At 48.6% G+C, this 12,871-nt stretch overlaps 1 pseudogene; it reads left to right on the forward strand.

Moving 5' to 3' along the window:
- Positions 1–6: 6 nt before the first annotated feature.
- On the forward strand, positions 7–4,006 carry LOC116852613 (annotated as a pseudogene).
- The last annotated feature ends 8,865 nt before the right edge of the window (positions 4,007–12,871 follow it).

Genomic DNA, 12,871 nt, shown 5'->3' on the forward strand with positions numbered 1-12,871 from the left:
TTCAAAGTGAAACAAAGGGCATGCACTTGGCTTCTTTTTTTACCTTTTCTTAAAGAAGTATTCCGCTAACGCGAGCGATTACGTGGGGCTATTTTTCACCTCAACGGCTTTAACATTCGGGCCGGTCGGCTTGTCGTTTCGTCCGGTGTGAAACTTGACTCACGAGGATATCTGAGGCCCCGTAAGCTCGGTAGCGCAGAGCGCCGGGGATTACGATATCGTGGAACATTTTTTAATAACGGTGCACAATATCGGGATGCCTTCGGGGCGAGGGGGAAAATCGAATAAATTAATGCACGAAGATGTGGTAAAACGCTCGATTTTAAATATAAATAATCGGTGTAATATGTGTCTCCCGCGCTCCCTCGCCGTAGCTCGCGTTTATTGGAAACACGGTACAGTTCGCAGTGGCGAACTACATAGAAAATGAGATAACATAAGACACCCATATTCCGCGTTGCAAAGACGTTCGGCCGAAGAATGAACGAGAAACGCCGGTATAGTTATACCCGAGGAAGGATGCGGCATCCCGGAGATCGAGCGTTTTCAGCAGCTTCTCTCGCCAGAAAATATCGCGATTGTTGTTTATAATTTCAGAAGTTTCGGACGCGGAGTCCCTCCGTTGTATGACGGACACTTGACGCTCGCTTCTCGTTCTCGTATAGCTAAATATACTCTAAATATAATGTATTATGAGCATGTATGACATTATAAACCTATTTTAAATTTAAAAGCTGCTTCGACTAGTAGATATTATTGCGTTCCATATAACAAAGGTTACCGTCGTGAAACGGGTCACCGGTGCTCAAATACGTGTCCGCGATGCCTCGGTGCGCCGCCGTGCGAGAAGCTAGACGCGCGATTGATCGGCTGCGACGCGTGTAACCGCGTGTTTTATGGCGAGAGCTGTTTCAAACGTCATCGCGCGCCGAAATCTTACGCCGGCAAGTCGCCGTCGAGTGTCTGTAACGTCGTGAGATTTTGCAGCGATTGCGGGCGTTTGAAAAGATCGAGCGTAAAACACGCGTGCGGCGCGGCTTATTGTCGCATATGCTGCGCGTCGAAACCGCTGAATCACCTTTGTTTCATGCGGCCGTTTCGAGGGGGTCGCGTATCGGCATCGGTTAAGGACTCGAAAATGTCGACGTGACCGATGATAATGACGATCGCGACGATGCGCGAACAGATCGGAAGGGCCACGTCGCGTTTATATTTTACGATTTCGAGACGCGGCAAGATAAAATGCTTGAAGGGTGCGGGAACGTTAAAACCCACGTAGTTACTCTCTGCGTCGCGCAGCAAACGTGCGAATGTTGCCTGGGAGAGGGCGATATGGCGTCACGTTGTCGCTGGTGCGGGGTGCGCAAATTTGTATTTCGCGATGATCCGGTAAAACAACGTCGATTTTGCAACGAGAACGACGAAGTGTTTCTCGTGCTTCATCTGTATTGCGCACAATGCGGGGGCGTTCGACTCGCAGTTCATCCTGCGCTACCTAGTCGAGAGCGGTAGGACGGACGAACCGAAAGTAAAATTAAACAGAACAAAAATTGTATTACTAACCGTGGGACGGACAAAATTTCTCGATAGCGTTAATCACATGCCTATGCGGTTGTCGGCGTTACCGAAAGCTTTCGGGCTGAAGAATTTCGTCGCCAAAGGCGTATTTCCGCATTTATTCAACACAATTAAAAATGATTATTATTCTCCGGATACGATAAAATCGGACGAACGCGAACAATTTTTAACATGGCACGCGGAAATGATGGGTAAAAACGCGGTGTTTAATTTTCAACAGGATATAGTGCGCTGTTGCCAGAACGACGTAGATATCCTTCGACGAGCATGCCTGGCCTATCGAAAAATTTTCCTAGACCGTGGAAACGTGTGTCCGTTTGAAGAATGCACGACTATCGTTTCCACGTGTATGAAAGTTTTTCGCAAAAACTTTTTGCGCGAGAAGGAGATTGGGATAATCCCGCTCGGCGGTTATAGGGGTGTCAACGCGCAATCGCGTAAAGCGCTGTAATGGTTATTGCTGATGGAGCGCGAGCTCGGACGCGCGATAATTCACGCAGTGAAAGGTTGGAAACAGCGTTTATCGGAAGGCCCGCTCGTCGACGGATATTATGAGACGGAGAATCCCCGGCAGCGTCACGTGCTGCAGTTTCACGGTTGTTTTTGGCACGGGTGTCCCGAGTGTTTCCGCGTGAACCGCGACAGACCGCTCTCAACCGCGTCGCGCGAGGATACGATCGAAGCGCGTTACGAGCACACACTCGTGACGACGTATCGTTTTAGAAAACGGGGGTACGTCGTTACGGAAAAGTGAGAATGTATCTTTGATCGGGAGCTGCGCGAAAATCGCGAGATACGCGAATTTATTGAGAATTATCCCATGTTAAGAAACAATCCCCTCGAACCTCGCGAGGCGTTCTACGGCGGGCGTACGGAAAATATCGTCACGTGGCGCGAAGTTACGGGTACGGAGAAGATACGTTACGTGGACGTGTGTTCTTTGTACCCGCATGTACTGAAGACGAGTGTTTTTCCGCTCGGTCATCCGAACATTTACGTAGGTGAGGAGTGTTCCACCTTGATCGGAGCAGGCCTCGATTTTAACTTTGACGCCGTAGGAGGCCTCATACGTTGCAGGGTATTCGCGCCGCGCGATCTCTTCCATCCGGTACTTCCTTGTCGCGTGAATGGAAAATTGCTATTCGCGTTTTGCCGCAGCTGCTGCGAGAAATTTTCTCAGATCGCGTGTACGCACGACGACCCTGTCGATCGCGAATTCGAAGGCTTGTGGGTGTCTTGCGAGTTACGCAAAGTTATCGAGAAAGGTTATCGCGTCACGAGCGTGAGCGAAATTTGGAACTACGAAGTCACGTGATACGATCCGGTTACGCGGCGGGGGGTTTGTTCGCCGAGTATATTAACTGCTTTCTGCAGTTGAAGCAAGAGGCCAGCGGATGGCCAAACGAATGCGCGAATGACGAAGGCGGCAAGGAACGGTATCTGCGCGAATACGAGAAAGTATTGTATCGAGGGTATTGTTCTTAACAGGGCGAATATCTCACTGAATCCAGGCTTGCACTCGGTTACGAAGCTCTGTCTCAACTCCTTCTGGGGTAAATTCGGCCAACGGTCCAATCTACCGAATAACGAGATCGTTAGAACGTGGGAGAGTTTCACGGCTCTGTTCACGAGTCCGGAGCACGAAATAACAAATGTATTGCCCATAAACGACGAAGTGATATATGTTTCATGGCGAATGAGACGGAAAGCCGTCACTCCATCTCCGCTTATCGCGATAGCCGCTTACACCATGGCGTTAGCCCGATTAAAGCTATATTCGTATTTAGAAAAGTTAGATCGTCGCGTGTTATATTACAATACCGATTCGTGTATATATTTGAGCACCGGTGATCCCCGACGAGTACAAGCCCCGTACGGGGAATTTTTTGGGCGATATGACGAACGAACTCGAGAGTTTCGACCCCGGTAGCTGCATCGAGACGTTTGTATCCGCCGGCCCGAAATTTTACGCTTACGTCGTTTGCACGGGTGAAGAACGCGCGCGAGAAATTTTCAAAGTGAAGGGAATAACCCTGAATTTTGAAAATTCTCATCTGCTTAATTTTAGTTCCATCAAGTCATTGTTACTAGCCGACGAAAAGTTAAAGAGGGGAGAAGAGACGAACGAGGATAAAACCGTGATAAAACCGATTTAGCGCGATTCGGCGCACCGTATTTCACGACATCGTCACAAGAGACGAGACAAAATCCTGCATGCCCGTATTACTAAAACTTAGTTTTAACGACAACGATACTCCGTATCGTACGGTTACGTTTCCAGCGAATAGCGATATATCTCGCTCTTTTGTTTTACTTATTTGCTGCGTAAGATTTTAAAATTATTCTTAGGGTAAGAAAAATGTAAAAACTGTAAAATATAAGAAAAATGTAAAAATTGCGAAATATACGGAATATATACGTCTGTTTATACCTCCTGTAAAAAGATGAACATAAATTTTACGCACTATATTTAAAAAATAAGGACTTTTTTATGCAGCGAAATCGAATGTAAAAAATAAAAACTTTTTAAATCGATTTTGTTCTTATGCATACTTACATTCCCTTCACCCCCCTCCCTCACCCATGTCTAGCCTTTAAGCGTGCGAGTGAAACAATTTTTAATTTTTTGCGCGACGTTTAAGGGGCGAATAGAAGTAACTTTCAAACAAGAGGATGAAATGTCCTGGCTGAGCGCGAACCGAGAAATATCGCTTAAGCGCAACAATCGCGGCTCTAGCGCTGGGGGATACGAGCTGTATTTTTCCCCTCAGCGTTAAATAAGCTTTTGTGTGTCGCGTGAGGAAGCTCGCTAAGGCGCGCATCCCCCGCGGATGTACGCCTTAGCGAGCGCTGCGGCCGCCGCATGGGCCCCTCGCGAGGGTTTGCTAGCCCACCGTCGTACGATTCAAGATATAAACCCGCGCTCGCGAGCCAATCTTTTTTTATTCCCAGAGTCGCGTGCGAAGACTGGCCATGTCGCGCGTTTGTTCGCGCGACATGGACGTGCGCTGGAGGCATCCTCGGACGTCGATCGTTTGCAGTCCGACGGGATGCGGTAAAACGATCTTCGTGAAGACTTTCTTCGCTATTTGTCCGGCATGTCCGATGTCCGTTTCGAAAGAATTTTGTTTTATTACGCGGAGTGGAGGCCTATCGTCAACTGCAACACGAAGTGGATTCGTTGTACCGCCGCGAAAAGCCCGGGGCGGCATCGTGCGACATTGGAAAGCGCGCGGGGGAAATATAATCGAATTTCGCGAAGGTTTACCCCGACCCGATGATTACTCGCACGATCCGCTTTGCGTGAAATTAGTGATAATCGACGACCTTATGAGGGAATCGTCCTCGTGCGATGTGATTGTGGATTTGTTCACAAAAGGTAGTCATCACAAGAACCTCAGCGTTATACTGATTTCCCAAAATCTCTTTCATCAAGGCCGCGGACAGCGGGATACTTCTCTCAACAGCAATTACATCGTGGTATTCAAAAATTTTCGCGATCGCGCTCAAATTCGCCACTTGGCGCGTCAAGTTTATCCGGATGATGCGAAGTTTCTGGAAGAGGCGTATCACAACGCTACTTTGCGACCGCACGGATATTTGCTGCTCGATTTGAAACAGTCCACTTCCGACAAATATCGATTTCGCGCGTGCATGTTCCCCATGGATAACGCGCATTATGTTTACGTCCCGTGTAGATCTTCGGGAAATCTCGTATAAAACTCTGCACGCTCACCCGAATCGCGATAGTCGCGTCTTCGTGATGACATCGAAACGCGGGGGTAGCGATAGAGCGACGAGTATCGCGTGTCGCTCCATCGGTCGGAAAAACGTCTGTCTTCTGAAAGCACTGTGCTATTTAACGAAGAAAGAGCGGACGTCCTTCTTACGCTGCGCGGGTAATGATTTCATCACCTGTATCTGCAAATGCGCTTTCAACACTCAGAGGTAACGTACCGCTCGATCAGCGGGAAAAAAATCGTTTGTCCAGGTACAAATCAGCGGAATATCGAGAGTAAACGCGCTAATTTGAAAGCCAAGAGGAAAATTATCGTGCAAAGAGGAGGATTCTTGCCTTACCTGATCGGACCCATACTCGGTGCTATTCTATCCAGCGTTATTGGTAGGCCGCAAAATTAATTAAATCGAGCGCGCGCGCGTTCGCGCGGGTGTATCATGCAAAGAGCGAGAAAGATGGTTTTGGTTTCTGCGGAAAATCTCACGAGAATGCAGCAACAACCCGTGATTTCCGCCGTCTCGTCGAATACCGACGCGGGATCCGGTGAAAGTACCGTACGCACTCAGGGAACCGTTTTGTCGCGACTCGATGCTGAGATGAGACGAATTCTCGATTCAACGATATCGGATCGCGAGAAATGGGAATTGTACAGAGAAGCGTTTCAACGTTACCTACATTTTTTCCGAGAGGAAGAAAAAAAATCAACAAACGCGCGAAAACGTTGGCGTTAGCAACGACTACGACGATGCCGAAAACATTCGTCCCGAAAACGATGCGAGATACGAAAACGACAACGTCCTCGATGACGAACCGAAGCTCGATCGTCATCGTCGTCATGAGAGAGAGACGAGGGAAGCGGACGCATCGTCAGAAGCGCGTATCAATGAAGATAACGCGAGCGCATTGAGTCGTCCCGTCGGCGAAGCCCCCCGTCGAGGACGTCGCAGCGAGCAGGAAAGCATCAGAGGAATACTGGATAAAATCCCGAAAAGTTATCGCGCTAAAGCGCGCAAGTTGCTGCGACATTTTGCGATGTGGCGGTGTCTGTTAGAATAAGCTGGAACAGACAAGGGGTCGTTAGTATAGACGGAAACGCTTTAAAGAGAACATCGAACGAACATCGCCGAACTTGTGAACGATGCGGTACGCGAGCGGAATACCTTAAAATCGACAGGGAGAGACCGATTCGCTCGACTATTGCGCGATATAGCTACTCCTTCCGAATTCGTGGGAAATCGCGAATTACGAGAGAAGATCATTCGTCATATTTTCACCGAAGAATCGCCTTTGCACGATAGCGTTTCTATTCCCGATGATTTAGCGGCACCCCTATTCCAAGAGAGAAAGCGCGAATGGATGAACGCGCGTTCGACGAAGTATCGCTCGAAGATGAGGGATACTCGGCGTTTATATCCGGCGACGGTAACAAGAACAAATCCCGCGTGAGCGACCGCGATTCCGAACTCGCGAGGAAGAGGCGATTGTTAAATTGGAATCTCAGGGAATCTTTGGACAGTAATGCGTATATCCTCGAAGGTCCGTCATCGTCGTCGTCGTCGTCGCATAAATACGTAACTTTTCCCGGGACAAGGGTAGCAGCGGGTAAACACAGATCCGATGAGACATCGTTCGAAGAAGAACGGGATAACGAGGTGTTTATATCCAGCAACAACAAGAAGAATAAAACGTGCGCGAGTGATAGAGATTCTAAATTTGCAAGGAAGAGGCGATTGTTGGATTGGAACCTTTTGGAATGACGGGGCTGGAAAAATTATACTATAATATAATCCCACGCACTATGCGGGATACTCAGCCGTGGAAAATCTCTCGCGCGCCGCCGAGCCGGATTTCAATCGAAACGAAGTTATTAGTTGGCTCGAGTCACAAGACGCGTACACGCTGCACAGACCGATACGACGCAAATTTTCCTGCTTGCATTACAACGTGACGAATATCGACGACGTGTGGGAGGCCGATTTGATCGAGCTTCGCAATCTCAAGAACTACAACGATGACTATTGCTACTTGCTCACGATTATCGATGTGCTCAGCAAGTAGGTCTGGGTGGAACCGATACGTGACAAAACAGGCGTTAGCGTGACGGCGGCACTCCGACTCGTGCTCTCGAGGAGCGAGGGACGGCTACCTGCTTATCTACAGACCGACAAAGGAAAAGAATTCCTCGCGCGTCCCTTTCAAAACTTTTTGAAAAAAAAGGGCATACGCTTTCGTGTGACTCGAAATCCAGATGTCACAGCCGCCGTAATCGAGCGCTTCAATAGAACGCCCAAGGAACGAATGTGGCGTTATTTTACTCATCGGAATACGCATCGTTATATCAATATTTTGCAGAATATCGTGCGCGCCTACAATCATACCCGTTATTCCGTCACTTTGATGCAGCCGGCGAGTGCTACGCTGGAAAACGCTCGCATCGCACGCGAAAATACGAAACGACGATACGAGCAAAGGGGGAGTTCGTAAACGAAAGGCTAAATACGCGACGGGTGATCTGGTGCGAGTCAGTAGGGCGAAAGGCATTTTCGAGAAAGGATACGAGGCGAATTGGAGCGAGGAAATATTTCAAATTCATCGCGTTCTCGCATGGCGAAAGCCGAGGGTATACGAATTGAGCGATCTATCGGGTGAAGTTATAGACGGAATATTCTACGAGCAGAAACTAGCAGAGTGAGCAAAAATTTGCGAGAGGCGGAGTTTATCGTCAACAAGGTGATAAAAAGCAGGAGTCGCGGCCCGGTAAGGAATCGCTAGTTAGCTGGCGAGGATACCCCTCTAAATTTAATTCATGGATATCCGCTTCGAATCTGAAATCGCTCGGGTATAATGCGGGAACAATTTCTCGTGATTCTACTTAGCAACAGCAGCATGCGATACTTCCCGGAAAATACGACCACGTTGTTTATCACGGAATTATCTCAACGAGTGGATTTGCGCGGTTAATGGGAAGTCGCGCTCACCGAGATTCGGTTTCCCTACAGTTTTTTACACGTACAACCCGGAGAGGAGGGGCGACTCATCTTCGTCAATATCGAGGAGCGCGGAGCAGAGAAAACTGTCGAGATCGAAACCGTCTGCATAACCCTCGGCGTTTACCGCGATCTACCGGATTTGATGTCCGCCTTAAACAGCGCCTGTGCGGAGATCGGAGCGCACATCGTTTGGCGGGTGGATTCCCGACGCGGTGGCAGAGTCTTCATGAGTCTCAAGTGCGACAAAAAACAATGCACTTTGTCTCATTGTATAAAATTCTCCGACAAGTTCGGCCGTATGCTAGGGTTCGCTATGCACAAAAAACGCAAAGAACTAATATATCCCAACGTGGCGGATATCGAATCCGTATTGCGCTATCCCAATTCGAAATCCGCACCGAGCGCTCGCGAAGTTAGCGAGGAATTATTTTACACGATTTCGTCGATAACGCGGGAAGTCGCGTCCGACGTGCCGAGTAGCATCGCGCGAGGTATCCCCGATAAACTCTTCGTTTATTGTGACATCTGCGAGCTTTACGTAACGGGGAATGTCTCTTCCCCTCTTCTTTGAGTAGTCCCGGTCGAGTACTCGCTCGACAGGCACATTTTTGGTTATAACGCCACGAAGAATTTTTCACACGCGAATTACATCCCTCTACGCTTGACTTGTTTTCGAACGATAGAAATAGATATAAGAAATCAAACGGGTGAGAGCATACCATTCAAATTTGCACTTTAGGCGCTGCGATTAAAGAAAATTTACTTTGATATTATAACACGTGCGACGCTACTCGCGAGCGTAATTTTTGCGAGCGACGGCAGACAGTCGCCTGTTAGCCGCGTCGACAAATTGCCGTCGGCTCCTGAACACGCCGCTAAGATGCACGCGAGAGTTGGGCGCCAGATGCGGAAAGGCCGCACCACCTCGATAAACGCGAGAGAGAGCCGATAATTATCGCGAAAATCGCGCGTCCCGGAACCGTCGGGACCGGTAGTTCCTAGGAGGTTAAAGTCGGAGACGAGATGGGTTAGGAGAAGGCGAAATCAACTTGACTTGATTTTAATACTGAGAATTACGTTTATTCGGGGACTCTCGCACGTCCCGATATTCAATCCGCGATATAAAGTCGTAACGGTAACGCTCCTCGGTAAGCGGTATTGCTCGCGAAACGTCACACGAAGCCCGAGGACGTTTTCCTCGGGCGAGCCTTTTCTTAATCGCGCGACCACTCCGCGGACGAGACACGATACAAGATGGGTCGATACGCGACACAAATAAATTTTTGGAGCAGATGGTCAATCTTACAATATTCGGCGACGGCCCTTGCGTCGGCGGCGACGTCGGCGACGATGGCGACAGCGGCGGCGATCCTCTCTCTCTCTCTGCTTTCTCGTCCTCTCTCGCCCTTCGCTCTCTCTCTCCTCGCTTTCCCGTCGCCTCGCTCTCTCGCTCTCGTCCTCACTTCACTCTCTCTCTCTCTCTCTCTCTCTCTCTCTCTCTCTCTCTCTCTCTTCTCTCTCTCTTTTCACTCTCTCTTTTCTTTCTCTTTTCTCTATCTCTCTCACTCGCTGTGGCACGCGGAACGGAAATAGTGTGCTCGCGGCGGTAGTCGCGGTAAGGCTGCCAGCTGATTTTTCCTGGGAGGATCGCGTATCCTCGCGGATCCTCCCTCGTCGCTGCCCCCCTCGTTCTGTAGTGGTCGGTCGTCGAGAATCGGCAGGTTTCGGTAATCTTGTCTCGACACTTTTTGTCTCGAGACACTGTTGTCATCGGGAGATCGCCTGTTGTCTCTCTCGGCTCTCCCGTTTTTTCCTGCCGGGTTTCTCACGACGGCTGCTTCGCTAAAAGTAAACACAGCTGATCCGTCTAAGCGCGATACTGTGTTATAACTGCGGTAATTTCTCAGCGAGATAATATTCGCTATTGCTGAGCGCGCGATAATCTGCGATAATATATTTTAATCACCAAAGTACGAGAGTGCGATTCACCTGAGTCAGGGCTTCGCTAGTTGTCGTCCGCTGCATCCTTGCTTTTCGATGTCCTCCGCTCCTCGTCCTGGTGGCCGGCAAGGGACGCCAAGGGGCACAAAATTCGGGACGCTCTGACCTTCGCATCTGCTCCGCTCGCAAAAATCGCTTCTTCGCTTTGTTCTAGATCTTTACAATAAACATTCGACGGAACATGATATTCGGCAAGGTCTCGAAAAACCGTTAGCGACACGACACGCGCAAAACATTCTCGCTAAATCGGTACGGGATTCTTGAGACGGGCGCCTCCACGGCTGCCACGTCACACACGATATGAGTCATTACCAGGAATATTACGAGTGCAGATCGGGCGGTCGTAGTGGCGGAATTCCCCGTATTTTCGTAGGCTCGCTGTATCAGCGCGGACACGGTATCGAGAGTTTTCTCGGGGGGGCTATTTAGACAGGCGCTTTCTTATTTGACCGCCGCTTTACACGTTGTCGGAAAAGAAGCTTTACGCAATAGTATTAATATCACCGAGGACGTGAGGAATAATACCCCGTTGAAAACCACGGTAAAAACCCGACTTAAGGAATCAGGAGAAAATCTTAAGAGGCGAGCCAGGGAAGAAATCAGTAAACTGATGAAGGAATCCGGATATAACTCGGCGACGAAGATTAAGAAGCTCCAGTTTCCTTTCGATAGACTCGGCGGTTACGTCGCTAAATTCGGCTCGCGTAAACGTAGTCGCGGCGGTAAAGGAATTCTTCGAAATAATCGAAAACTTAGACGAGATGGAGAAATATCGAAGAAATCATCGAAGAAGAAGAAGAAGAGTCGTATAGCAGGAAGTCGCGATGGCGAAATCGCAAAACGTCGTGGTGTTAATAAGAAACGTACCGTATCCGACATTTTCTCTTAATCGTCGAAACAAACGCTGTCGACGAGACGAAAACTAAACATGTCTTTTCTTCACACACATTCCAGCAAGTGCTTGAAAAGTGAGCTGGATCTCTTCTCATTACCTCCCACCTAAACCAGCATCGAGAGTTCGCAATGGATTTATTACAAGCCCGTGTCCTCTCTCGCGGACGACGCGCCCATAGAATTCATTGTACCCGGACATGGAGAAGAATACATAGACTTCACTCACACTATGCTGTCGCTTCATGTGCGAATAGAAAAAAACCCGCTGGCAGGAGTTCAAAGAGACGACGTCAAAGTAGGCCCCGTAAACCATTTTCTACATTCGTTATTCAACCAAATCGACGTCTATTTCAATCAAAAACTCGTGTCGCCCCCGAACAACGCTTACGCCTATCGCGCGTACATCGAGGCGCTATTAAATGACGCTACCCCGGCAAAAAGATCGCATTTAACTTCGGCCCTGTGGTACGAAGATACCACGCAGCATATGGACGCTTTACCGGAGGCGGAGGCGGGGCGAGAAAATGCCGGGCTAGAGTGGCGTACCACGTTCGTACGAGACGGACAAGCGATAGATCTCATAGGACATTTTCATTGCGACGTGTTCGATCAAGATAAATTCTCACTGTACGGAGTGAAAGTGCGGCTGCGGCTCGTTCGTTCGAAAGATTCCTTTTGTCTCATGGAGGCTAATGGCGCGTTAAAAATACATATTCTAGAAGCTAGTTTACTCGTAAGAAGGATTAAAGTAAATCCCGGAATATTGCTCGCCCACGCGCGAATGCTAAGCAAACACACCGTCAAGTACTCTCTCACAAAAGTCGAAGTTAAATCTTTCACGATTCACCGCTGAGTTGTGGGCTAATCGCTGGATAACGTAATACTTGAACAATTACCAAAGCGAATAATAGTCGGTTTTGTCGATAATAAAACATTTAACGGGGATAGAAAATTAAATCCGTTTAATTTCGACAATTTCGGCATAAATTTCTTCTTTATGTATGTCGACGGTAAACATATTCCTAGTCGACCGTTACAGCCCGATTTTTCCCGCGCGGTACAACTCTACGTCGAGGCTTATCATACGCTATTTTCGGGGACCGGTATTCACTTTTTGAACGAGGGTAATGGAATAACTAGAGAAGAATACTTAAACGGATTTACTCTTTTCGCTTTCGATTTTACCCCTGATCTGTCCGCCAATTGCGCGGAACATTGGAATCTCGTAAGACACGGCGCTTTACGGCTGGAAGTACGATTTGACAAAGCCCTCACCGCGACGATTAATTGTGTCGTCTACGCGGAATTTGACAGTGTATTAGAAATCGACTCCTCTCGTCAAGTCATTGTAGATTACGCCGGCTAGGAAACAATCTCCCCCACCGCTTCCCCCACCACCTTCTTGTCGGACATCCACGACTCTTTTGAAAAAATAGTTTTACCCTGGGCTGGATTAAACATTTCTTCTGGAGAGTTAGCTTGCCTAACGCGGCAACTTGTTCGAAGTGAAAGATCCCGGCAAACGTTGAAAATAGGCGAATATGGAATTAATCATCGACGTGCAGGCTTTTTGGGATAACGACGATAACTTTACGGTTAAAGAAGTCACTGTTGTCGCAGTTCATGCGGCATACACGGAGCACTGGATTTTACGACCGTGTGGCATCTC

Source organism: Odontomachus brunneus, unplaced genomic scaffold (genome assembly GCF_010583005.1).
Source record: "Odontomachus brunneus isolate Ranch 3 - 2012 unplaced genomic scaffold, Obru_v1 Obru_scaffold_240, whole genome shotgun sequence".
NCBI classification, from domain to species: Eukaryota; Metazoa; Arthropoda; class Insecta; order Hymenoptera; family Formicidae; genus Odontomachus; species Odontomachus brunneus.